At 41.5% G+C, this 27,167-nt stretch overlaps 1 protein-coding gene across 17 annotated transcripts in view; it reads left to right on the top strand.

Annotated features, from left to right (window-relative positions):
- Positions 1-27,167, top strand: part of FAM168A (family with sequence similarity 168 member A) — a 328,051-nt gene that overhangs the window by 48,082 nt on the left and 252,802 nt on the right. For 6 of the 17 annotated variants that reach the window (XM_065581797.1, XM_065581799.1, XM_065581795.1 and 3 more), the window contains exon 2: positions 23,951-24,045. The exons of 6 other annotated variants lie outside the window; for them this stretch is intronic. The gene's annotated coding sequence lies outside the window, so the exon portion shown is untranslated. Of the gene's footprint in view, positions 1-19,895; positions 20,121-23,950; positions 24,046-27,167 lie in introns of all 17 variants that reach the window. 5 more of the 17 variants (XM_065581798.1, XM_065581804.1, XM_065581802.1 and 2 more) reach the window with 1 other exon arrangement.

Genomic DNA, 27,167 nt, shown 5'->3' with positions numbered 1-27,167 from the left:
AAAGTTAAGCATGTGAGTGCACGATAGCGGCTTCAAACAGTATCTTTGGTGTAAATCAACATATGTGGACTATATGAGAAATCGGTAGGGCCGGCCAGGGGCTACCGGGTTCTTTTCTTATGTCTCGCTTCTGCAACCGCATCCATCCTTGTTCTCCTCCCCTACTTCTGCCTTCCTGATTGTAAGCTTTTCCCTCTGAGATGTGGCTTTTGTGAGTATACACACTGTGTCTTTCTCCTGTTGATCAGGCAGGGAGTGTCTTTTGGTTTCTTAGTTGTTTTCCTCCCTCCTTGCAGGAAAGCAGCAGGAGCTATCTATCTGGAAAGCACTAAAACGCTAGAGGGTCAGAACCAAAAAGTTAAAAATTCAGAGAGTTGCTTGGACTTTGGAACGTGCATGAAAGAATTTCATTGGCTTCTAAGAGCATCATAGTAATGTGAGTAACAGGCTTTGCTCCCAGAGCTGACTTTGCTTTGCTCTAGAAGGCTGGTTATACCTGGAGCTCTCAGAAGGAGGAAGTGAGGTGTCAGTAGAGGAAAGTAAATTGTGGTCTTTTGTTCTCCTGACAAACGTTCCAGGTGGAACTAATTTTTCCTTATCCTATGAGACACTACAACGTTATTGAGCTATTGGCCTCTGCGATCAATGCCAGCCCTCTTTGTCCATTTGTCCAATATTCTCAAAAGGACCATTGCACTTTCTTCCTGTTAATATCAAGGAAGCCACTCTGTAACAAACAAGGAATTGGAATTGCTCCCACATGAGCATAATTTCATTTGGTTGGTATTATTGAACCGCTGAGATGATTCACATGATTGGAATGTTACAATCAATGGTTGTAACCTATTTAGTAAGGATCAAAGGAGAGTGGTGCTCTATATCAGAAATGGCATTATCTGTTTCCGAATCACTGGTAACTGGGAAGAAAATGGTCTTGAAAACCTATGGATCAATGTCTTAGAGATAAAGCAATATTGGTGTCTGCTAGAGACCACCAAATCACTCTAGGGAACAGGATGTCCAGCTCCTTACACACCTATCTATAATGTATAGGAGGAAAAAAGCTGCATGATCATGGGGGACTCCAGTTTTGAGTGACATGTTGGTAGCTCATGCTGCCTGTACCAAAACATTCTTGGAATTTCTAAATATTGTAGATGACAATTCCCTAACTCAAAAAGTATTGAATCCAACGCGGGGAAATTCTATATTAGACTTCATCTTGACAAATAAATAGAAACTGTTCACAGAAATAAAAATTAATAGTAACTCAATTACAAGTGATTATGACTTGTTTGAACATGGTGCACTGTCTATACTGCCACTTTACAGCGCTGAAATTTGCAACTTGCAGCGCTCCGGGGTGTATTTTTTCACACCCCTGAGTGAGAAAGTTGCAGCGCTGTAAAGTGCCAGTGTAGACAAGGCCTTAGTCACTAACTTTTAAAAAGTGAAAGGAAGGGTTAGCAAGGTGGGAAACCTGAAAGTCTAGTTGCTATTGCCTGTCAATCTCGAGCAGAGGAAGCACCAAACAGTGAGACTGAATATAAGGAAGGCTGCTCTGTTTACATGTATCTATATGATTATTATATCTTAAGACAAATGCATGGTGCATAGAATTGAATTTCTCCCATTTTTTAGTGGTTTAAATACATGTAAAGGTGAACACGGTCCTTACTTTATATAAAAAGAAACCATTGTCTGTCTTGTAAAAACAAAAATTAAAAAGCATTGAAAAATTCCATTGATGTTACTCCAGCAAACATAGTGGTTTTATTTCCATATCTCATGCATTGCCGCAGGGTTTTAGCAGGACTCCCCTTTCCCTCTGGTTATGCTGAAATTACTGTTTTCCTGAGCTTTAACGGCTTTACTGACTCAATATTTAATTAAAATGTTTGTTTAAAGTATTTTAAAAAACCCTTTCTATAGGCAAATTTTGCAACTCAATAGTAATAATATTACTTATTATTTATAATTAACACCTTTCATCTAAAGATACAAAAATACTTCATAAAGATGAGTGTTATCCCCATTTTTCTCAAGGGTAAGCCCAGGCAGCCAAAGGTAAGTTACCTGCCAAAGCTCTCACAGCAAGTCGGTAAACCAAGTGAATATAGGGCCCAGATCTCCTTATTCCTGTTCTTTTGCTCTGACTTCTTACATGCAGGTTCCATAGACTGAGTAAACAGCATTTAGAAGCTATCTGAGGTTTTTGTCCCAGAAAAGTAAAGAAAATAGCTGTATTAATACCAGTCTAGTTCTTTAAAATGTGAAATTTTGTAACTTAATTTTATTGCGCAAAGATGTAAGGTGCAAGTGAGGAAGCTAAACAAACAAAAATGATACAAAGATGTATCTCTCAATGTCACAAAGCAATACATCTCCATAAGTTTTTCTATCAACAATTTTTTGTCTGCTATACAATGAACGCCTCTTTTAGTGCCTGTGAAAGTGTCAGACTGAGATGCATGGAAAGTCAAGTGTCCTGTCCACAGAGCACAGGTAGTTTCACTGCAACATCAGACCTCGCTGAGCTGGGTGGGACCACTTATATAGTAGTTGTGAGGTTACTTCAGTTGTCATGCTGCCCCTTCAGTCCTTTGTCCCTGTTTTCAATTATCATCCATGATTCTACCTTTGTATCACTTATAATAACAATACCGTACCTTTATGCCAGGAGATGACTGAGTCCAACAACTCACTTCACATGGTTGCTGGACAGCTCTTGGAATGAAATTACTTTGTTCACTGGTAACTGGGTCCAGATTTGAACTAGTAACCTAGGGACAAAAGGATTTGTGTACCAAGTGCAGTTTCTTGAGAATACCCTGATTTTTACAGAGTTTAATTATCTCATTAATGAAACATTAGTTTGAATTTGGCTAATCAGGGTTACGTTTATTTAAAACAAACCCGTTTTGTTTTCTCTGTGTAGGAAGTGCAGAATATAGGATGTAGGAAGTGCATTGATGCACTCACAAACTAGTGTTTTTTTTTTTTTAGCACTAGATAAACTAATGGGAGCAAAAATATACAGTATTGATTTTTTTTTTCCTGTGCTTGTGAGGGGTTGTTAATCCAGCAGGCACACGAGCACTCATGTTTGTCTGCATAGTAATCTCTAATAAATTGACTTTTAAAAAAAAAAAACATTTGTAGTCTGTAGTTTCAGTGACTTGATTTGTGGAGCAGATGATATCTCGTGGCATGTAATTACTCATTTTTGGGTTGTGTAAAAGGATGGAGGATGAATTTTGATGCATTATCTGTAACAGTAAACATTTCTTCTATTAGTCATACAGGTTTCCCTGTATGTCTTCTTTCTTATTATTTGATATAGAGGTTTGAAAGACCATTCTCTTTATTATCAGGAAACAAAATTTATGGAACCAGATACTTGTAGTCCTGATCCTGGCACATAAGGTTGTTATAAGGCAATGATTTATGTTCTGAAGGCTAACTATTCTTTTCTCTTAGGGTTACTAAATTGTAAACAGTTTAGTGTTCATAATGTGCTGCATCCTTCTTTTGTTTATGGTTGGGAGGGGGGTGGTCAAAATACACAGTGTATTATAAGGAGCTGGTTGTACTAACAGAGTAAGCAGTTTTGCCAATATATAGCATAGCACAACTTAACATCAGAGTAAGAGTCAGCAAGATGATTGTTTATTAAGGAAAGCATGTTGGGGTGCTAAAGTACTTTGCTATCGCAGTTGTAGGCCAGGTTTCTCAATAATGAAGTATTATTTTATGTTGGATTCCTGAAGGAATGGGATCTGAGGAAGAACCCTGGGGATTGACAGAATAGGTAGATACATGTTGACAGTTACATTTCCATGAAACGTACTTAATGTTTTTATTCTTTGTATGTTGTTTTTTCTGTACATCATCTCTCTCTGTTTTTGCAGTTGGGGCTTGTAATAGGTATCTTTGTGGACACTGATTTTTTTTCCCACCCCCACATCCAACACCTAAAGGCTTTTTCTTTCTTTCTGAGAATGTTTCTCTCATGGTAGTGCTGCATTTTGTGTAGGATTTGCAGGTGCCAGAGGCAGAAGGAGTCCACAGCGAGTATGGTTCAATGATGTAGCTGACTGGATGGGATGTGGCTTTGTGCATTGTGGTGTGCTTCCAAAAACTGTATGAAGACAGCAAAATGTGGAGGAAGGTTGCTGGCCAGTGTTGTGTTTACTGTGCATTGTGATGTGACTTCATGGTGCTTTGCACTGTGAAAATAATAATAAATAGGCTATCATATTCCATCTCTTAAGATTAAGAAAAGGAAACAGTTGTTTTATATATATGTCTAAAGGTTTAAATGTTGCTCTTGAGATATCGTTTGTGTGGTCAGAGACTTTGGGAAGAGACGGCCATGATGGTTGGTTGTGCTGCTCTTCAGGAACTTCTCTTTAGCAACTTCTTCCATTCAGTACAATGGAGTGGCAGAAATACAGTGGTTCCTGGTCTCATTGTGTTGAGTCCTCTTGTGACAGATTGGTGGATGAGCATTCTGTGGCTCTTCATGTAATGACCCTGGTACAGTTGACATCATCTCTCTCTCTTCACTTCCTCCCTATACTTCATCCTTGTCTGTCCTGCTTCCTTATTTCAGTTCTTATCTTGTCTTCTTATGTGTGGTACCCAAAGTCCTCTAAAACTATTATGTCAGTCTTCACCAAAAAGGCCCTTGTCCGAGGGAAGGCAGCAGCATCAGTAAAAGATTCTCTAGATATGAAAATGTAACTCTTTCTCAACAGATATTATAAGCTGTTGTCTTGAAAGCAGCAGTGGTCCATGAAATGCTGAAAGCTGCCTAACTCTCCTGGGCTGAAGTCCTGAGGAAAATGAACAAGCACAGATATAAAAGCTCCAGTAGGACCAAAACACATGAAGGGTCTGCCTCTCTTTCCTTTATTTATACTGCTACTTGTGATGCTATAAAGCTTGCCTCATGCACTTTCTTTTGTATTCTTATATCAAGAAGAGACCAAAGATTCAAATGTCTGGGATGCTAACAGCAACTTCAGATCACAAGTCCCCTTTGACAGAAAGAAGCTGTTTGAAGAAGCTCTGTGCAACAAAGCCATCAAGGGGGTGACAGATTTAGTTACTGAAGGAAAAGAAGGAAAAATAGTTTCTAGTCCAACTTCAGACTCTATTGGGATTCCAATTTTTGAAGCCACAAGCAGGCCTTTACCCTGCTGAATCTGGGTGTTACTGTTTGGGGTCATTTTTCTTCAGCTGGCTGAGGGGCAAACAGTCTCTTCACATTTGCACCATGCAAACAGCAATAAAGGTCTGCCTGCCCAGACCACATCCTTCTTATTATAGGTGAGGTGGAAGGGCAAACTGAAGCATTTCTGCAGTGTCTGGGCCATTACAACATTTGTTATCCCTATTGGTCCATGTTTCTTGTTTCTTGTAATGAGTTTGGCCCAGGCTACATTAGACTCTCTTCAGAAGCCTTTGATATCAGAGTGCAGTGTCACGGGTGCCCAAATCAGAGCACAGACTTTTTTCCCGCAGGTTCCTCAGGGCCCTCCCAAGAGTTTGGGTGCTTCTGATTAGCTCACTATTTATCCTTCCAAAGGGATTAGTACAGGGGCGGGCAAACTACGACCCGCGGGCTGGATCTGGCCTCTCAGGACTTTGCATCTGGCCCGCAGGATTGCCACCCCTGTGGTGCTGCAGGCCCCGTGCCACTCCCAGAAGTGGCCGGCACCACATTCATGTAGCCCGTGGTGGTGGTGGTGGGGGCAGAGGGCTCCGTGCGCTGCCCTCGCCTCTGGGCACTGATCCCCGTAGCTCCCATTGGCTGGGAACGGGGAACCACGACCAATGGGAGCTTCGGGAGAGGTACCCACAGGCAAGGGCAGCGCATGGAGCACTCTGCCCCCCCTCCCCAAGGGACCATAGGGACATGGTGCCAGCCGCTTCTGGGAGTGGCGCGGGACCAGGGCGGGCGGGCAGGCAGGCAGGGAGCCTCCCCTGGCACCGGTGCGTGCTGCTGCCACCCTGGAGCTGCTCTAGGTAAGCTGCACCAGACCGGAGCCCGAACCCCTCCTGCACACCAACCCCTTGCCCTGAGCACCCTCCCGCACCCCAAGCCCCTTCCCTGAGCCCCCTCATATACCCCTGCACCCCTCTTCTGCCCTAACCCCTTGCCCTGAGCCCCTTTCTGCACACCTCCCCCCCACACCCCGCACTCCCTCTCGCACCCCAGTCCCCTGCCCCGGCCCTGCATTCATGGTTAATAAGATGATACAGGTTCTGCAAGGAAAACCTCCCTATTTTCGTCCTAAGTGGTTTGCTATGGGAATTGTCAAATGGGGAAGGTACCAACAATACTCTATATGACCAAGAGCTGTGTTTTGTGTAGCTTATTCTATTTGTTGTGATCTAATATTGAGCTAAGAAATAAGTTTAAATACACAGAAATCCAGGGTTTTCCTTTTCTAACTTCTTAAAAATAGATATAAACTGGAATTAGTGTAACACCAAGGAAAAGATATGCTTCACTTGTCCTTTCTAAATTAATATTTTCTGTGTTGTCAGATAATTTGTGACTTTTCCCCATATCACTTCTGGCACCTTCTGGAGGTCTCATAGAATTTAAGACCAGAAGGGACCATCATGATCATCTATTCTGACCTCCTGCACATCGCAGGCCACAGAACCTCACGCACCCCCTCCTGTTATAGACCCACAACTTCTGGCTGAGTTACTGAAGTCCTCAAATCATGATTTAAAAACTTCAAGTTACAGAGAATCCACCATTTATTCTAATTCAAACCTGCAAGTGACCTGTGCCCCATGCACAAAGAGGCGCACCCCCCCTCCAGGGTCTCTGTCCGTCTGACCCAAGGGAAAAGTTCTTTCCTGACCCCAAATATGGTGATCAGTTGGACCCTAAGCATGTCAGCAAGATGTGTCAGCCAGACACCTGACAAAGAATGCTCTGTAGTAACCCAGAGTCCTCCCCATTTAGTGTCCCATTTCTGGCCATTGGGGATATTTGCTACTAGCAGTTGTAGATGGGCCACACACCATTGTAGGCAGTCCCATCATACCATCCCCTCCATAAACTAATCAAGCTCAGTCTTAAAGCCAGTTAGGTTTTTTCCCCCCACTGCTTCTCTTGGAAGGTTGTTCAGGAACTTCACCTCCTCTGATGGTTAGAAACCTCTGCCTAATTTCAAGCCTAAACTTCTTGATGGCCAGTTTATATCCATTGGTTCTTGTGTCAGCATGTTGCTTAACTTAAATAACGCCTCTCCTCCCTGCTATTTATCCTTCTGCTATATTTATAGAGAGCAATCATATCTCTCCTCAGCCTTCATTTGGTTAGGTTAAACAAGCTAAGCTCTTTGTCTCCTCTCATAAGGTAGGTTTTCCATTCCTTGGATCATTCTAGTAGCCCTTCTCTGCACCTGTTCCAGTTTGAATTAATCTTTCTTAAACATGGAAGACCAGAATTGCATGCAGTATTCCAGATGAGGCCTCACCAGTGCCTTGTATAATGGTACTCTTATTTCCCTGTTTCTACTGGAAGTACCTTCTCTGATGCATCCTAGGATTGCATTAGCCTTTTTCACAGCTGCATTACATGGTGGCTTATAGTCATGGGCAGCGGGGTCGCATAGGCTGAGGGAGGCTTTGCCTCCCCAAACTGCCAGACGTGACCCTGTCCCCTGCCATCATGCTCTCTGAATGTTGCTCCAGCCCCCCAGTGCGCCGCTGGGGCTGCTCGTCTTTGTGTGCTCTGGAGCTGGAGAGGCTGGGGCCGCGTGCCGCCCGCCCTCCTGGCACTTCTTTGGGGCTGGTGGTCACAATGGTGGGGGAGGAGCAGCGTCTCTGGGCTCCGGCGTGTGGGGGCGGGGGGCAGAAGGGAGGGCTCGGCTCTGGTGGGACCTCGGGTGGAAGGGGCGGGACTGGGGACTAGCCTCCTCCAGCCGGCGATTCACGCACCAGCCGTGCTCATAGTCGTCCTGTGATCAACCAATACACCCAGGTCTTTCTCCTCCTCTGTTACTCCCATCTGATAAGTCCCCAGTTTATAGCAAAAATTCTTGTTATTAATCCCTAAGTGCATGACCTTGCACTTTGCTCCATTAAATTTCATCCCATTTCTATTACTGCTGTTTTCAAGGTCGTCCAGATCTTGTTGTATGATATTCCAGTCCTCCTCCATGCTGATAATACTTTCCAACTTTGGGAAATCTGTAAATTTTATTAGCACACTCCCATTTTTTTTTTTGCCAAGGTCATTATTAAAAATGTTAAATAAGAATGGTCCCAAGGCTGATCCCTGAGGAACTTCATTAGTAACTTCCCTTCCAGCCTGACAGTTCATCTTTCAGTATGACCTGATGTTGTCTCCCTTTAACCAATTCCTTATCCACCTTTCAAGTCTCATAGTATTCCCCTTCTTTTCCAATTAATTTAATTTAATTTCCCACGTGAACTGTATCAGATGCCTTACTGAAATCCAGATTCTAGCTTACCCACCTCGTTTCTCTAATATCCTGGGACAGACAAGGCTACAACTACGCTGCATTACTGACATCCAGGTAGATTAGATCTACTGCATTTTCTTTGTCTAAAAAAATCAGTTTCTTTCTCAAAGAAAGAGATCAGGTTTGTCTGGCACGATCTACCTTTTCTAAAATGTTGTATTTTATCCAATTTACCCTTTATCTCTACATCCTTAACCACTTCCTCTTTCAAAATTTGTTCCAAGACATTACATATAATTGAGGTCAAACCAACAGGGCGGTAGTTTCCCAGATCATCTTTTCTCCCTTTTAAAAAAATAGATACTATATTTACAATTCTCCAGTCACAGGGTATGTATTCATTGAAAATCCTTGCTGTTGGGCTTGCAGTTTCACATGCCATTTCCTTTAATATTCTTGGATGGAGATTATCTGGACCGCCAGATTTGGTCAAAGCTGTTTGAGCTTGACTTCCACCTTGGATATGGTAATTTCTGCTTCCCTATCCTCATTTCCATTATCCGCCGTGCCACTGCCCCTAAGATCCTCATTACCCTTCTTGAAAACTGAGGCAGAATATTCATTTAGGTGTTGGGCCATGCCTAGATTATCTTTAATCTGCACCCCATCATCAGTGCTTAGTGGCCCCACTTCTTCTTTCCTTGTTTTCTTTTTATTTATATGGCTATAGAACCTTTTACTATTGGATTTAATTCTCTTTGCAAGGTTCAACTCTGCTTGGCTTTTGGCAGTTCTCATTTTTTCTCTACACTTTTTGACCTCTGAGAGGTAGCTTTCCTGGCTGAACTTTCCCATCTTCCATTCCTTGTAGGCTTTCTTTTAATAAACTGAGATGCTTGCTCATCCAGTTTGGCCTGCAACCCTTCCCTATGAATTTTTTCCCCTTGCTTGGGACTCAGGCTTCAGACAGTTTCTGCAACGTTGACTTAAAATAATTCCAAGCCTCCTCCACATTCAGATCATTGAGTTCTTCAGTCCATTCCACTTCCCTAACTAATTCTGTTAATTTTTTTAAGTTTGTCCCTCTTGAAATCAAGGACCCTAGTTGCAGATATATATTTGTTTATCCTTCCATTTAGTTTAAACTGAATTAGCTCATGATCACTTGAACCAAAGTTGTCCCCTAAAACCACTTCTTCTATGAGCTTCTCACTACTTACCAATACTAAATATAAAATGACATCTCCTCTTGTTGGTTGGTTGAAGAAATCTGTCAGCTATCACATCAAAGAAAATCTGGGCCACACCAAAACTCATGGAAGACGGAAGAGATTCCAGAGGACTGGAAGAGAGGCCAAATTAGGGCCAGTCTATCAAGGGAATAAGGACAACACAGGGAATTACATACCAGTTGTCTTAACTTCAGTGCCTTAGTTTTCTTTGACAGAGTAAAGAGCCTTGTGAATGGGGGGAAGCAGTAGATGTGGTATATCTTGACTTTAGTAAGGCTTTTGATACTGTCTTGCAATATCTTCTCATAAACAAACTAGGGAAATATAGCCTAGATGGAGCTACTATAAGATGGATACATAACTGGTTGGAAAACCATTCCCAGAGAGTAGTTATCAGTGGTTCACAGTCAAGCTGGAAGGGGTTATTGAGTGGGGTCCTGCAGGGATCAGTTCTGGGTTTGGTGCAATTCAATATCTTAATCAGTGATTTAGATAATGGCATAGAGTACACTTATAAAGTTTGCGGACAATATCAAACTGGGAGGGGGTGCAAGTGCCTTGGAGGATAGGGTTAAAATTCAAAATGATCTGGACAAACTGGAGAAATGGTCTGAAGTAAATAGGGTGAAATTCAATCAGGACAAATGCAAAGTACTCTACTTAGGAAGAAACAGTCAGTTGCACGCTTACAAAATGGGAAATGACTGCCTAGGAAGGAGATTAAATGATCATAATGGTCCCTTCTGACCTTAACGTCTACGAGTACTGCAGAAAGGGATCTGGGGGTCATAGTGGATTACAAGCTAAATATGAGTGAACAATGTAATACTGTTGCAAAAAAAGCAAACATCATTCTGGGATGTATGAGCAGGAGTGTTGTAAGCAAGATATGAGAAGTAATTCTTCTGCTCTACTCCATGCTGATTAGGCCTCAGCTGGAGTAATGTGTGCTGTTCTGGGAAAGATGTGGACAAATTGGAGAAAGTCCAGAGGAGAGCAACAAAAATTATTAAAGGTCTAGAAAACATAACCTATGAGGCAAGATTGAAAAAATTATGTTTGTTTAATCTTGAGAAGAGTAGACTGAGAGGGGACATAACAGTCTTCCCAGCCTGGCATAGTCTCCCTTGAAGCATCCCAAGAAGAATTTAGCAATATGATGTATTCCCACAAGAAGGACAATCAGTGGATTTTTTCCTGCTCCCATTAGGATCCTCTTCTACCTCAGGCCCACATCCCATATCTTAGCTCCTAACACACAGCAAACCCTTTTGTTCTCCAGATCAGCCCTGGTTACAAGGCTGTCCATAGCAGAAAGTTCCCAATCACATAGACCTGCCTCTTCCTTATGTTGGTGTCATTCTCCAGTCTTCCTCCTGTTTTTTTCTGGCTGCGAGTCCTCTTGTCTTTAGTTCTCCCTTGCCATCTTCTGTGAGTCATCCCCTATGCTCCTGGAGCTCTGAACTCTCGCTGTGTCCACTGATTCTTCCCTCTTCTTGTAGGACTAGCCGTGGAAACTGGAGAGGGGGGCAGAACTGAGAGGTGGGTGGGGGCTGGGTGTGAGGTGGGAAAACTGGAGCGGGGGCAGAACTGATGGGGAAATTGAAGGGTAAAATTGATGGGGAGCTAGGTGGGCGTCGGGGCAGAACTGGTTGGTTGGGGCTGGGTGGGGCAGAATTGGGGTCTTGTTGGTGTGAATTTGTGAGTTGACCAAAACATCATTAACTGTATTGTACAGACTGCGAATAGCAAGGGTGGTGTGGTAAACAGCTTAACCCAAGGTGATAAGAGGGAGAGTTCATTTGGAGGCAATATGGTGGGGTGCCTCAAAATAATTAAAGGTATCCAGGTGTGCCGTGGCAGAGAATAAGTTGGGAACCACTGCTCTAACCAGCAATGGCTCTGGTCTCTTCTTCCATTGTTGGGTATTTCTGTGCCCTGTAGTAGTTCAGTTGGATGCAGTGATACCAGCAGGGGAAGAAGTGTCATTGTATTTAGACTGGATTTTACACCCCTCTCTGTGAATAGGAGGAAATGCTTGGGTCAGGTTGAACTGCTTCATTGAGACACAAGTGAGCAGACGGGGCTATTGTCTTAGTGATGTTCTTTTCTCCTAAGGATAATGGAAGCAGTAAATTTTGTACATGATTTTCTCCCCTTCAATTTTTCACATTTAGCTCTGAATTAAAACATTTTTTTATCCCTCTGAATTAAATACAAAGCTTTCTGCAGAGGACCTTGGGGTGCCAGAATTAAAAAGTCTGCAGGGGGCATAATTAACCAAAAGAAACCATCTTTGTAAGGACTGATGCTCTTTCCCTTCCATATGAAGGGAAGTTATAGATCGGAGTGCATGTGGAATGACAGGGTGGTGAGTGTTCATTCCTGGTAGTTTCAGGTTTTCATTGTTTTCTGAAATGCTGATTTTTACACAACTATTTAGAAGAGAATGACTTTCACAGGAGGGACTGGCAAGTTTGCATGCCAGGCTTTTTTATTGTGATAGGCTTTTAGTAGGTCAAGGAAATGCACACAGGAGGGCTCTTAAAGCAGGCTATGAAATCGTTTTGCTTAGCTTTGTTTTATCACTTATTTTTAAATAAGGCTCCCTCTTCTCCTCGGGCTGCAGCTTTTCAAAGCTGCACCAGCAGAAGCAAAACAATAATGGCAATGTTTCTGCCAGCATCAGCTAATTTCATATATAGTGTTAAGTATACTTAATCCACAATTGCACAGAGGTGTTAGTTATGGCTATTTTTCCTCTTGGCTTGGTATTTAATAGTCAAACAGAGCTCTTAGCCTCGAGGAAGCAGGAGAAACAATTTATAGAACTGGAATGTATGTTCTGTTTCATTACGTTAACTGTGTCCTCTCTCTTTTCTGGCAAACCCCTGATAAAGATCTCTCTTCCCACACAGTTAAACAAGACTTGCTAGATTTGTTACAGATGTGTTTAGGAACCCTGAATAACTGTTTCCCTTAAAGGCAGTTCTCTCTCTCTCTCTCGCTCTCTCATCCACACACCAATCTCTGTCCCCCAACATCTTTCTGGACAAAATACACCTCTACCCCAATATAACGTGACCCGATATAACATGAATTCGGATAGAACATGGTAAAGCAGCGCTCCAGAAGTCGGGGCTGCGCACTCCGGCAGATCAAAGCAAGTTCGATATAACGTGGTTTCACCTATAACGCAGTAAAATTTTTGGCTCTTGAGGACAGCGTTATGTCGGGCTAGAGGTGTAGTTGAAGTAGCTGTGATCATCCTACTCATATTTCCCCTTGTATTTCTATTTCTTAGAGTTCACTTTTAGCTAATCAGTCTATTTGCAGCTGAATTTCTCCGGCGAGATCACTCATTTCTAGTCCCATGTTCATGTATTGCTAATCGAATGTTCTGCTTGAGGTCTTTTTCCAAGTTTGGTTTATGTAGTCCCTCTTGCTCCTTTAGTCACTCCATGTTTCTCGTCTGACGCCTCCCTTGGTTACCTCTACCCACTTTAGATTGAGCCTTTTTTCATGCTGTCGCATATGTGCTTGGTGTGTTCAATGTATGACAACTTTCCTTCCCTCCAGCAAATTTTTTTAAAAAAACTCATCTATTCCTTGAGGCAATAGGGGACTAATGCTTCTATTTGTTTTGTGTTGTATGGTATTCTACCTGCTATGTCTTTAGATTGTAAGCAGCTTCAGGCAGAGACGTGTTTACCATTTGTCACACCACACCTACTATACAGCACTGCGTACACCGAGGTTGTTTAATAAATATATCATAGACTTTTGGATGTGCCACTTTAGTCTCCTTAAAATGAAACAGCCTGTAAGAATTCTAAGATACCATGGTTCAAATGATAGAATTGTTTTCCTATTTATAAAATCAAACAACTGGTAAAACCTGTCTGCACACTATTGTCTGGCTATATTTGTCTTTCATAATCCATAGAACTGGACCTCATTTTAGACTGCACTGTACATACTTTTTTGATAGGCATGCAATACATTCCCAGTCCTAGTGTTATAACCTGTTGGACACACAGACTGCACTTAAAAATCATCAGCTAGTTCTTTGTTATATATTTTTGCTGCAAAGCAAAATACAAATACACTTTTCTTGAGGGAGGTGAAAAAAGGGCTAAGGTCTGTTGGGGAAATAAAAGCGCAGTATAAGTCATGAATTGAAGTCTTCCAACAACTTGTTGGCTTGAAGCATAAGTCGGTGAATGTGTCTCAGCTATGCAGACACTTTATGAGCTTACACTGTAGCAAACACACTTAAAACAGGCGTGTAAAATGTGCTGTAGGGAACTGTCTTGCACTGACAGAATGGTCAGTTAGATGACTTAATAGGTCTTTTCCATCTCTATAATGAATGTATGATTTAAATAAATTACACTAATGGAAGTTAATTATTTTTTGTGTGGCATAAAAATCTGCCAAACTAAGGGCAAAACTTTTACTTAAATACCAAGCAACATAGCAATCATGGAACTGGAACTGCTTTAGTTTAGTTGGCATAAAAGAGTCTTGGTAGCAAGCAGTAGAAGGTTTTCCAGGTAAACCATATTCCTCATAGCCTTTCTTAGGTACTGAGAGTTCAGAGTAACAGTTTGGCTGTAAGTCTGTCATTAAACAGATTTATCACACAGCAGTAGAAACCATTTGAATGTGGAGTTTCTCTTCCCCTGAGATGATAGTTGTGCATCCCAGCATGTACAACAAAATGGGATAAGATAGAATACAGACTTCCTGTGTGATCTTGGGCAGTCATTAGTCTAGTCTCTTTACGCCTCAGTTCCTCATTTATCAAATGGGGATAATGGCACTTCCCTACCTCACAGGAGTGTTGTGAAGGTAAATTCTTAGATTGTGAGGTGCTCAGGCACTGTGGTGATGGGGGCCACGTAAGTACTTCAGACAGATATATAGCTATTGGAATCCCACTCTTCAGGCATGTTGTAGAGTTGATTTCAATTCTATTTAGATACCCCTCTTCAGTCAAACTCATGGGACCATTTAAAGAGATGTCTCTAGCCTGAGAAGGTGCGTTGGAGGTTCTAGGCAGAAGACATCACAGGCGTCTAGTACTGGGTATTGCCTATGCTCTGATGCTTAGGAATATTTCTCTTGCCAAATTCAGTTTAAAAAAATCTGTGATATGTCACTAAAAGTGTACACATGCTTCACACTGAATCAGACATGTTTCTCGCCCTTATAAATTTACATCCTAAATTGAATGGAAACATTACAACAACTAAAGGAAGAGGTGTGAGTAGGAACACTAGAGATCAGATCTGGTTAAAGAAATGGATTTTCAGGAGACATTTGGAGGAAAGGGAGGATGCTTTTTGTTCAAGGAGAGAGATGCAATTCCAAGGGCAGGGGTCAGCATGAAAAAAAGAAGTGGGAGAAGCGGATAAAGGGAGCATGAAAAATAGAGCATTGGGCAGGGTGTGAGGAGGATATGCAAACAGAGATGTACACAGAACAGAGCTGTTTAGAGCAGTGTGTAGTCATTATGAATGCATAGAACCATATTTTGCAGTCAAATTTGACATGGAAATTGAAGGGCACCACTGATATACTGGGAAAAAATGAAATAGCAAGCATTACTTAAAATAACTAAACCCATTCAGTTAACATCTTGTGCGGGAAGAATCTAATGTGTGGGTGAAGTGCAGTGTTGTGTAAATAGCTAATGACTTTATAATTTCCGGTCTATTCACTGACTGACCTGTAGCAGATAAAACGTATGGAATGGAGGTTAGAGTGCCCTTAGAAGGAGTCTTTGCAGGGGCTGGCCAGTTGAGTAGAGTGAGTTATTTAAAAGCCTAAATGGTTGGCTGCTGTGAAGGTTGAAGAAGTCTGTCTATCTTCTCCACAGTAGCTTCAAGGAATTCTTGTCCAGCTGAAATATTCTGGATGGCAAGATAGTGATTTTGGGCTGCTGTGGTATGTCTGAAAAAAGAAGAGCATTTATCTGAATTATGACTTTATTTTCTCACTGAGGTTCTAATGTAGGCTATTATCTGTGCAATTGGTCTGTGCCCCTCATGGCTAGAGTAATCAAGTGAAATAAATTGGGTCCACTGGTGGCAGAAGTTGTTAATGCCTTCCGAAGGGAAAGGCAGAATTTTGGCTTCACTTGTTTCGCTCCCTCAAACATGCAATTAGCAGGCCCTTGGTCCAGAAATGTTGACAGTCCCACTAACTATTTTGCTGTCTCTAACCTACCCTTTTAGGACTAGGCCATTGAAAAAGTGGTAATGAGGTAACTCTGGCAGTATTTAGAGCCCTCAGATTGTTATGTGAGAGAAGGGAGAAGGTGTAGCAGATTCTTGTGCTGTGACTTTTTTAACCTCTTCAGGCTTGTTTTGGTTTGCTTATTTTGCTTAATCACCAGATCAAGGTTGCCAGTGCCAGTATGATCTAGCAGGAGGGCAGAAAAGCCCAACTTCATAACTATTGCCTTCTTTGTTTGGTCTCAAGTCAGGTAGTGTAATTTTTCCAAGTACTGCTTTGTGTCACTTGGCTGGACATGCTACAGGAAGGTTCAGCTCATACTCAGCTGTCTTATCAGATATAATTTGGTAACTATCTTTAAAAACAAAAAGCTAGGAACAAAGAATTAAATACTTGCTGAGCCTGAAAGCCTTCCAAAGTGGTGCATATATTTTCTTGTTTTATTTCCCATATTCTCTTTTAGGAGAAAACTTTTCGTTTGTTATCGATATGGTTTATCTCAACAATCCTAGCTAATGCTGTATTATTATCCCAATAATCATGGACTTAAGAGAAAATGCGAAATTGACAGTTTTAATGAAAAACACAAAATCTCACTGAAAAAATACAAAAACTCAAACTTTCTCTTGGGGTCTGGCTTCCTTTGCCGGAGGTGTGGGTGTGTTTTGAGCAATTAACTTCACTGTGATAGGCATGAGAGGTGAGAGACAGGTGGTGCCTTTTTGAGAAGTAGCTGGCCTCCTCCTGAGCTCTTAGGTTGGAAGCCTACAGATACCACTGAGAGCAGGAGGAGAGAATGGAAATGAAACCATAAGAAGAGGGGACCTGACTCTCACAAAGGAAAAATATCTTTTGGAGGGAGGGCATAGTAGATCCTCTTTCTAATTTCCCTCTTAATGGCTTAGCCCCCCGCAGGTAGGTGAAACAAGAAGGCTGCCCTGTAGGTTGGACTATTAGTATTAAAATCAGCAAGGGAAGTTGAAGGAACACAAGCACTTAGGAAAAAGAGGACCCTTGCCCCTCCCCCCAACACACCTTTTAGAGAAAATGATACTATTTTATTGACAGTATTGTTTTTTGAACAAATTATCCATCTTATTCGTGGAAACTTGAAATTAAAACTCCAGCCAGCTAAAAAGGGAGTGGCAAATATTTTGTTCAGGTGTGTACTGAAACATTTCTAGCATACTATAAAGCATTTTTTGGCTGGTAATTAAAATGTCATATTAAAATTTTAATGTCATGAAATTGGCCATTTGACTGCATTAAAAAATGTTGCTCTTTCCCATAACATTCATGATTTTCCAAAGTTGTCCCCTTCAAATTACTTTATCAGTCACTTCTAGCAAAACATAAGCAAATGTGACTTTGGCTTGTGGTTGTCACTTCAAGTGTCTGGAGAACTCCTGTGAGGTTTCCCCTGCTATTTCTAATACAGTGCAAATCAAATCAAGATAGCAATTATCCCAGACTTTTATCCAAGAGCATATTAAATGAAATCTCACTTTAATATAAAATTAAATACTTTCCCTAAGTAATAGCATCAAGACAACTAAAATCTACGTGTAGCAATTTTTAAAGCATATGATACACATTTATGTAGCATGATTATAAATAGCACAAATGAAAATCTAGCAGATGCAGCAAAAATATGATTGCTTTAAACCATACTAAGGATATGAAATGCTTGCCAATCTTATCACCCTAAAAGAAATTATTTTCCAGAGGTTTTAGAAACTTAAAAACAGCCAAACGAGTTGCATTGTACACCTATGTGATGATTTCTGTCTAGTTGCACCTATTCCCTTTCCTTCCTCTTTCTTTTCTCAGGCCTTGTCTACACTACAGAGTTTTGTCAGCAACAGGCAGCTTTTGGCGACAAGACAGTGGAGGTGTACACACTGCAATGCGACTTTTGTCAACGAAACTCTGTAGTGTAGACAAGGCCTTATTCTCACCTGTGCTGATTAGGAGACTTCTGTCCCCTGCCCAAGTCTTATTTGAGATGTGGCTTCTGCAGCTTAGTCCTGTCTTTGTCAAGTGGCAGTGGTTTCTAGTACCACCATCCTTTGTTTCTGGCTGCTGTCAGAATGGCTTCCTAGGCCTCCCCCTTGAGCAATGCAAGTTTTGCACTGCCCACACCGACGCTATGTTGGCGGGACAGTGCTTCCACTTCTCACCGAGGCGGAGTAATTATGTTGACGGGAGAGTGCTGAAATGTAGACTTACCGTTTATCGGTGTATATTATACTGGCAGAGCACTCCTGTGGCTTGTCTGTACAGGATGATGTTGTGTGGCAAGCCAGGGTCTGAATTTACAGTGCACCAGCTTGTTGTGCAGTAACATCCCATGTGGATGCTGCTACAGCACACCCAAAAGTGCCAGAATGCATTTTCGCTGCTACTATTTGTTAAGTGTAGTAAGTCAAACTACATTCTGGGACTTAGGGTGCCGTAGCAGTGTCCACATGGGACATTAGTGTGGCAACCCCGTAGTGCTGGCAATTCTGAACACAGGTTACATCAGCAAAATTGTGTTATTGCTGGAATAGCAAATTCCAGCCACCTACACTCCCCCAAACAAAATAAGCTATAGCAGCAAAAGTGCAGTTTTGATGGGATAAACTGCTTCCACGCTAGGGGCTTTTGCAGACGTTCAGATGTGAAATGATGAGAACTCGAATGAGACTTTATCTACCGTCTCTGTGTGGACATAGAGGAAAGAGTGGATTTTAGAGAAGTGTAAGAAAAAATGCAAAGATTTAGAAATGGCCTGAATATACATGTCTACTGGGAGGGCCGAAATAAAGAGGACTCCTGGGCTATGGGCCTGAGTGATTGGGTGGATGGTGGTGTTGTCCATGATGGTAGATAAAAAGGGGAGAAGGGAGGGTTTGTGGGGAGAACATTAAGAGCTCAGTTTTGGCCATGTTGAGTTTAAGATGATGACTGGACATCCCCAAAGAGATGTTGAAAAGAGTTGTTGAGATACAAGGCTGGATGAAGGGAGATACCATCAGTAGAGATTGATTTGTGAATCCACAACATAGTGATGAGTTAAAGCCATGATTGTGGATAAGAGCAGGTATTAGTGTTACGACAAAGGAAGGACCCCAAAAAACAGGGCTGCAGGAGGTTACAGTAGCTGTGTGCCCCTGACCTTCTGCCTTGACCTCCTATGAAGCAGCCAGGAAGCTAGGAGATCAGTGAACCTTCTAATAATCTATAGGCCGTAGACACTAATGTCATATAAATAATAAGGGTTGGAGGAAACTCTTCAAGCCCTCTCAAAGGGGGTTTGTTTCCATGGAGGGGATGACTGCCAAGCAGAACCAATGATAGACATTCCTCCCATCCAGTTGGTAAATTGAGGCAGGAGGGAAGAGTTTGAAAATCCTCTTGCCATCCTCTGTAAGTATATGGAGCCCAGCTATATGGTTAGTAGGAGCGAGGAGGAACTTTAGTGAGAGATTCATTAAGCAAGGCTGCTGACTTTGTAAGGCACAAAAGAATAAAGATATAAGAAATGTTTTCAGACTTAAGTAAGTTTTGCTCTTGGGCTTTATTTGTTGAATTAAGTAGCTGTTGCAGAGAAATGTCCTTTGTGGACATAGAACCAGAAAGACAGCAGAATGAAAGGGGTCAGTTGGCACCATAATTAATACAACTCTTTTGGAAAGCTGAATCTTCACCCAGTGTTTCCAATGCTTTCAACCAACTAGTCTTGTGGAGGATGGAGAAAGAACTGCATGCTGGATGTTCCGTTCTTTCCCTTCCTTGCACCCAAACTTTTTTTCTGTTATGCCTCTTCTCCACCCTCACCCCCCCCCTCCCAAATAATTATATAGTTGTCTAATTGTCCCTGAAGTTCAGGGAACTAAAACTGCAGCATAAGTCATCTTGATAAATGACGATATGTATTCATGCAATGAAATTAAAACAAGGCTGTTATTTTTTATAGTTCTTGAAGTGGTAAGACTACTCTGAATACAAGATGTGCTTGAAGAGGGAGTAATGCTGTGATACTGCAAAACATGATGTGATGCAATTTTCCATGTCCATTGTTTCTGATGGAAGTCACTTATAAGTTCATATGTCTCCCGAAGATTATATTTGCTTGTATTAGAGGGTTACTAATGACTTTGAAGTAGAGGAATCTGAGCTGCAAATATAATACAAGAAACAGGTATGCTTATTATAAAGCAAAATACAGTAGTTCCTAGTTTTATCTGCCTTCCCTGTGCACTTTCAATAGGCTGATCTGTTACAGAACTGTTTGTGTGATGCACTCTCTCAACATAGCAATGTTAAGACTGTTAGAACATTTGAGATACAGTAAGACCATGTAAAAAGCAACAGAGGGTCCTGTGGCACCTTTAAGACTAACAGAAGTATTGGGAGCATAAGCTTTCGTGGGTAAGAACCTCACTTCTTCAGAGGCAAGTAAGACCATGTGTATGTTATGGGGACTGTAGCAATGCCATTATAAACTCGTTGTGTAGACAAAGCCTGCATGGATAGAAGGGGTTTTTCCATCATTGGAGGAACACTGCCTCCCTGAGAGGATGGTAGCTAGAGTTTAGCTAGGGGCATAACACTGGAGGTTAGATCAGCAGGGCTATGGTGCTCAGTGGTGTGGATTTTTCACATTGCTGAGTGCTCTACTGTAGCTATGTGAACCTAAATTTTAAGTGTAGACCAGGCCTAAAAGTGCTGGTGTTTGACTCTCTTCCAAAGGTGTAGGACAAATGGTGTGTGTATATAGCGTTTGTGAGAGGTGACTCCAGGCACTTTAGTAAAAGCTAAAATTTATATCTTCATTCTGGGCTTCCCGTTTGTTTCATATTTATCTCCCTTTCTTCTTGCTGCTATTGAAGCACCTTCTGTCTGGGAGGCTGAATGAGTCCTCAATAAGGCTACGTTTTAGTCACAGATATTTTTAGTAAAAGTCATGGACAGGTCACAGGCCGTAAACAAAAATTCACAGCCCATGACCTGTCCATGACTTTTAGTAAAAATACCCACCGTAACTAAAACTTGGGCTGGGGACTGCGGGTGCTCAGGGGGTGCCGTGGGTGTTGGGGAAGGTGACCCGGGATCCCTGCTGGTGCTGGGGGAGGGAGGGTTGGCGGGGCTGGCAGGGACTTCCTACCCGGCTCCACATCCCTGCAGCTCCTCCGCTGCTCCTGCCACAAGTGCCGGCTGCCACAGCTCCCATTGGCCAGGAACCACAGCCAATGGGAGCTGCAGGGGCGGGACCTGTGGGTGCTGGCAGCGCATGGTGAGGAGACCCCGCCCCCCACTGCCTAGGAGCTGCACCCCCCACATACTCCCAACCCCCTGCCCCTATCCCTGAGCCCCCTCCCACACTCCCAAACTACTGCTGGCCCAGGGGCCAGCCACTATAGAAGTCACGGGGGTCATGGAAAGTCATGGAATCCGTGACCTCTGTGACAGACTAGCAGCCTTAGTCAGCAAGGCAGCAATGAACTACAGTTCAAGTTGAGATGGCCTTGCCAATCTAAAGCAATTCTCAGAAATTTTACTTGAGCCACGTTCCATCATGCCTTGTTTTATCCTAAAGGTGACTTTATTTTTTTTTTTTTAAGTTAAAGTTGTCTCAGTGGTTAGACTTAATGAGAAATATTTAATATGGATCTTTTGGTGCTTGGATAATTCAAAAACAACTTGGTTTTAAGATTTCAAATTTACCGTGCACTCAGTCCTCAGTAAGGTAGGTGGGTGAGGTTAGGTAGGTGAACTGCAGAGCGCAAAAAATAAAAAAATAAAAATCTTTGACTCTTCTTTGATGCATAAAGAACTCCATTTTTACTAAGCTTTCTTTCCTGCCTTTATTTTCTATTTTTAGAAATTCCAATTCTTTGCTTCCATGATTTTCTCTGTAGAACTTAGATTATGATATCACCAGCGACTGAAACCTGATCAGTACAGAGAGGAGAGGATGTTAAGTTTAGAACATTTTTTTGTTAAAACATGTTGAAGTATGTATTCCTGACAAGCAGCTAGAAGAAAATCTTTCTATGAAAGATGCAACCTATTTCCCCCCCTCAATTTGAGGGCTGGGAAAGCTGTAGCTCGGGTTTCAGCCTGTTGCAGTATTGCTGTCTCGTTCTAGTTCTCTTGACTTCCATATGGTTCTCTGGCAGGCTGGATAAAAATATTTTTAATTGATTTTTATTTACATATTTTCCTTTTAAAAATATACCTATTTAAAAATTAAATTTGAAATTATGACAACCTGTGTTAAGATCTAAACGTACCATCGCTTGTTAAAATAATTGAATTTAAATATTTAAGCAGTATATTTGCTGCCAAAGATTTGAAGAAAGTCAAATCATTTGATGAAAGTGCTAAATGAGCTTTGGCAGCAGTAGCCTCTTCTGCAAGTGCAGAGACACTGTTTTCTTCGATTCAGTTTATTCAGCTAGTCAGTTCAATAATTAATTCATTCAAAGTTGAGAAACCAATTGCAGGAAAGCTTGTTTTCCTCGTCCAATCTATGAATAAAAATGAGGCCTGAGTGGATGAGATCTACTAGTTCTAAAGCCTTGAAAGGATGTGGTGGCCAGAAACAATAAGATCAGTTCATGAACTACAATTAATACTTCCTTTGTTTAATAAATTGATTATTTTTAAATGCAAAACATATTTGATAAATTTACTTTATTTTCTGGCGTATCCAGCACATTTAATTAATTATAAAAAACAAAATTTAAATGCTGTTTTTGTGAATTTACAATTGAATTCTAGTTTCCATCCAAATGTAGATTGACACAAACCATGAGTAAAAAAAAATGAATCACCTGATAAATAAAAAATGCATCATTTACCATTTTCTAACATAATATATCTAAAAGTTAATAATCTGATTAAATGTATGTTAGGTTATAGAACTGCTTAAATAAATGTGTGTAGATGCTATGTAGCCTTCTGGTTATCAGAAAGAAGCACCAAATTTAGTGTGCAGGATATATTTGGTTATAACATGTTTTAATGGTTACCAACCAGTGAAAATCAGCATTTATTTAGGGGAATAACTTAAAAAGTACAAATGAAAAACAAATTCAAATAGATTATTTAAATCAAGGTTTCCTGCTTGCTGATTAAAATTGTGATTGTACTTGGTGATTTAAAAGACCGATTTAAATCTGCTGCCCTCCTTCTGCAGCAAAATATAGAGAAGTCATAGATTTTTAAGGCCATAAGGGACTATAATTTATCATTTAGTCTGACCTCTTTGAATAGCATAGGCCATACTGAATGAAACTGTAATTCCTGCATCAAGCCCATAATTTCTTGGTGAGCTAGAGCATATCATTTCCGAAAGCCATACAAACTTGATTTAAAGACTTCAAGTGATGGAGAATCCACTACACCCCTTGATATCAAGACTTCGATATATCTAAGGTGAAAAACAAACAGCAAAAACAACCAACCTCATTTTTCAAGGGGTACATACCTTGAGGTCGTCTTGATACATAATAAAAGTGCCTTTAAAAATTGCATAATGATAATGATAAATGGAGATATCCCATCTCCTAGAACTGGAAGGGACCTTGAAAGGTCATCAAGTCCAGCCCCCTGCCTTCACTAGCAGGACCAAGTACTGATTTTGCCCTAGATCCCTAAGTGGCCCACTCAAGGATTGAGCTCACAACCCTGAGTTTAGCAGGCCAATGCTCAAACCACACCCATGCATAATGTCGATTTGCCTAATAATAGGTGGAAAAAGTCTCGGTAACCATTTAAACCTTGGCATCTCACTCCCAGCCTGGTTGTTGGCTATGGTAGTGGTCCCATCTGGTGTGTCTCCCTTCTTCCTTACAGGCTGTACTTTTTAAACTTCCGTGTTTCTCCCTTTGTTGGGGGTGCACATGGAGAGCATTTCTGTGCTTGTTTCCCCACCCTTTTGCTGCAAACATTGATGCTGTCTGTTTGATAGGAGTGCTCTTCAGCTGTGAAATCTTATAATTCTCTTTTGTTTTGCTGTTTTAGAATTGTGGAATGCTGTGAAGACTCTAAGTGCCCTGCAGCATTAGGCAGATTACTATCTGGATTATCTTCAGCACAACGAAATTCATATACAAGAGGTATCAGACCAATGGCTTACCCTCACCCTCAGATTGCACCATTGTAGACTAGACTCGTATATTAGATCCTTCTTCCTGCTTCCGCCATAGTGTTACCAAATTGTTAATATTTTAAAACCAGACACTCCTATTTTAAAACCAGACACTCCAGGAGGAGTGCTGGAACCTCCCCTGCTCTGCCTCTTCCCCCCGAGGCCTTGCCCCTGCCCCACCTCTTCCCCTGAGGCTCCGCCCCATCCACTCCTCTTCCCTCCTCCCTCCGTCACTCACTGCATATCCCCTCCCAACCCCCCGGGTCAGGAGGGACTCGCCTGCTTTGCCAAGGCTGGGAGCTGCAGTTGCCCAACGCAGGTAGGAGGTGGCCTCAGCTGAGTAGGAGCTGGTGAAGATGATCACCCAGCTCCTCCCAAGCCCACAGTAACTGGACTTTGGGTGTCCGGTCAGTAGAGCTGACCGGACACTGTCAGGTCTCCTTTTCGACCAGACTTTCGAAAACTGGGCACCTGGCCACCCTGTCCCTCACCAACCTGAAAAATTAAAGGGATAGGCACTTAATAAATTTGTCCAGGAGCAGACTGTTTTTAAATTGCTAGTGTTTACTGCCCACCTGAATCTTATTTGTATTATATAGAACTGTATTACATTTAATATTGAACAGTTAGTCACAGAGTCAAGAAATGCGAAAGGTAAGAATCCAATAGCAGTGTTGTTTAACTCAGTTTCATCCTTTATGGTGCGTATTTTATGACAAAAAATGGTGCAATAGATTAAACTGTATTTTACTTTAAATCAGCAAATTGGAAATAGAACATGCTATGTATGTGTAACACAGTCGAGGTTAGCACTGCTATTAGAACCTTAATGTTTGCATTTCCTCATTTTGTGGTTTTAATTGGGAAGCCTTAGTGTTGTACTAACACAGAATTTAAACTTTGTTTTTGTTTTTTAAAAATAAAAATGGAAAAAAACCTACCCTTGCCCATGCTTACAAGTGGCAATGAGATGATCCCAGTAAGGCTTTGGGGTGAATGGTTTAGCAGCAGAGTTACTCCCCATTTATTTCTATCATGGTTTGCTGGCAAACAGTTTTCTGATGGCTTACATTGTAACAGCTTTTTCTTTTCAATAGAAAAAGACAAACTTATTTTTAAACGAAAGCTTTGCCAATAATGTAGAATGTAAATTGGTGCAGGGACTGTCCTTTTACTATTTGTTTGTATAGTGCCTAGCATGATGGGAGACCTGACCTGCTTAAGGCCTCTAGATACCAATAGATTATGCAGCGGAACCAAATGTGCCATTACTTAGGAATAGATGAAAATTACAGGCTTTTTGGAGGGGGGAGAGAGAGAGGATTCTGCCTGTTTGCTTCTCCTGCATTTTTTGCTGCATTCTATGTATTCTGACCTTTAACTTTAAAAAAAAAAAACAAAAAAAACCAAACATTAGCTTCCAATATAGAGAGATAACAGCAGAAACATGTGTTCTGTTCCCCACTCAAACCAGCATTGTTCAACTCGACCTGGGTTTTGGCAATAGCAGCAGCAAAGGTGGCTACTCTGTACTCTTGCACTCCATTCACTTCGCTTTGCACATATATTAAGCACATTCAATTATTAAGCACAGGCAATTTTTTTTTTTAAAAAGGGAAATTAAGTGCAAAAACCAATGTGAATATGTAACCCACACACCTTCTGGGTGTGGTGTTTTGTCCCAACTAGTGGCATGGAGACCACTTAGAGAGAGAGAGAGAGAGAAAATGAGTCTGCTCTACAGCCTTAGCTAAGAGCCAGTTGGCTTTTAGCTCATGCATTAGAGCAGGGGTCGGCAACCTTTCAGAAGTGGTGTGCCGAGTCTTCGTTTATTCACTCGAATTTAAGGTGTCGCGTGCCGGTAATACATTTTAACGTTTTTAGAATGTCTCTTTCTATAAGTCTATAATATATAACTAAACTATTGTTGTATGTAAAGTAAATAGGTTTTTAAAATGTTTAAGAAGCTTCATTTAAAATTAAATTAAAATGCAGAGCCCCCCGGACGGGTGGCCAGGACCCACGCAGTGTGAGTGCCACTGAAAATCAGCTCGCGTGCTGCCTTTGGCACGCGTGCCATAGGTTGCCTACCCCTGCAGTAGAGGCTCATGCACTAAGCTTCAAAGGTCCCAGGTTAAATCCAGTCTGCTGATGACCAGGGTCTGTCGGCGTTACAAATGCAATGTAAATGTCACACAGTCATCATAAAATGTCAGGAAATGCAAAAGTAAGTGGTATTTCTAGAGCCAAATCATGTATATTTTATGGTATACATATAACAAAAAAAAGTGTAGTTATCTCAACATTTAACAAGAATCACATCACCTTATCAAGAAACAAAAATCTTTCTTCCAGGCCCTTCTTCTCACACATCTCAACTACTACATTTCTTCCTCTCCAGCTTTGATAAATTCCATGTTGCCCCTCTTGTATCCATTTTAAAATGCTATTGCAAAGATCATATTCCTGGCTCATTGCTTCAACAATAATCTCTTTGCATCCTCTGATGGTACCTACTTCTCCATTGAATCAAACACAGACTACTTGCCTTCACTCCCAAGGCTCTTTGCCGCCTATCCCTGTCATGCCTATCATCGGTTGTATTGTATTAAGATGCCAACCTCCACCACCGTGCAGCCAGTGATTCAAGTCTTTTTTTCCTATTTGTGAATTTTCAGACCTATTGTGCTTTCTTCTATCTTTTCTCATGCATGGGAGTAGCTCCCCATAAACATCTGCAAAGCCACTTCATTGTCCTCCTTCAAAGCTCTCCTTAAAATGCTCCTTTGCCACGATACGTACAAAAACTGTGAGAATTATTAGGCAGTGGGTGTGCTCAGACCACTGCTTTTCTTACTGACCAACATTATCTCATTGTTACCTTGTGCTCCCACCTGTTTGTAGTACCCAACTGTTGAGTCATATTGTATGCTTCAGTTGTAAATTTTTCAGGGTAGGGTCTATCTCTTTGTTATGTGTTTGTGCAGTGCTTTCCACAATGTGGTCCTGATTTGACCGAGACTTTAGGTATTACCACAATACAAACAATAATAGCATTAACATTGCTATGGCCATCTTAGTGTGTACATT

This window comes from Chrysemys picta, chromosome 1 (assembly GCF_011386835.1).
Source record: "Chrysemys picta bellii isolate R12L10 chromosome 1, ASM1138683v2, whole genome shotgun sequence".
Classification (NCBI taxonomy): Eukaryota; Metazoa; Chordata; order Testudines; family Emydidae; genus Chrysemys; species Chrysemys picta.
The sequence above is the reverse complement of the archived record's forward strand: the minus strand, read 5'-3'. Positions and strand labels throughout refer to the sequence as shown.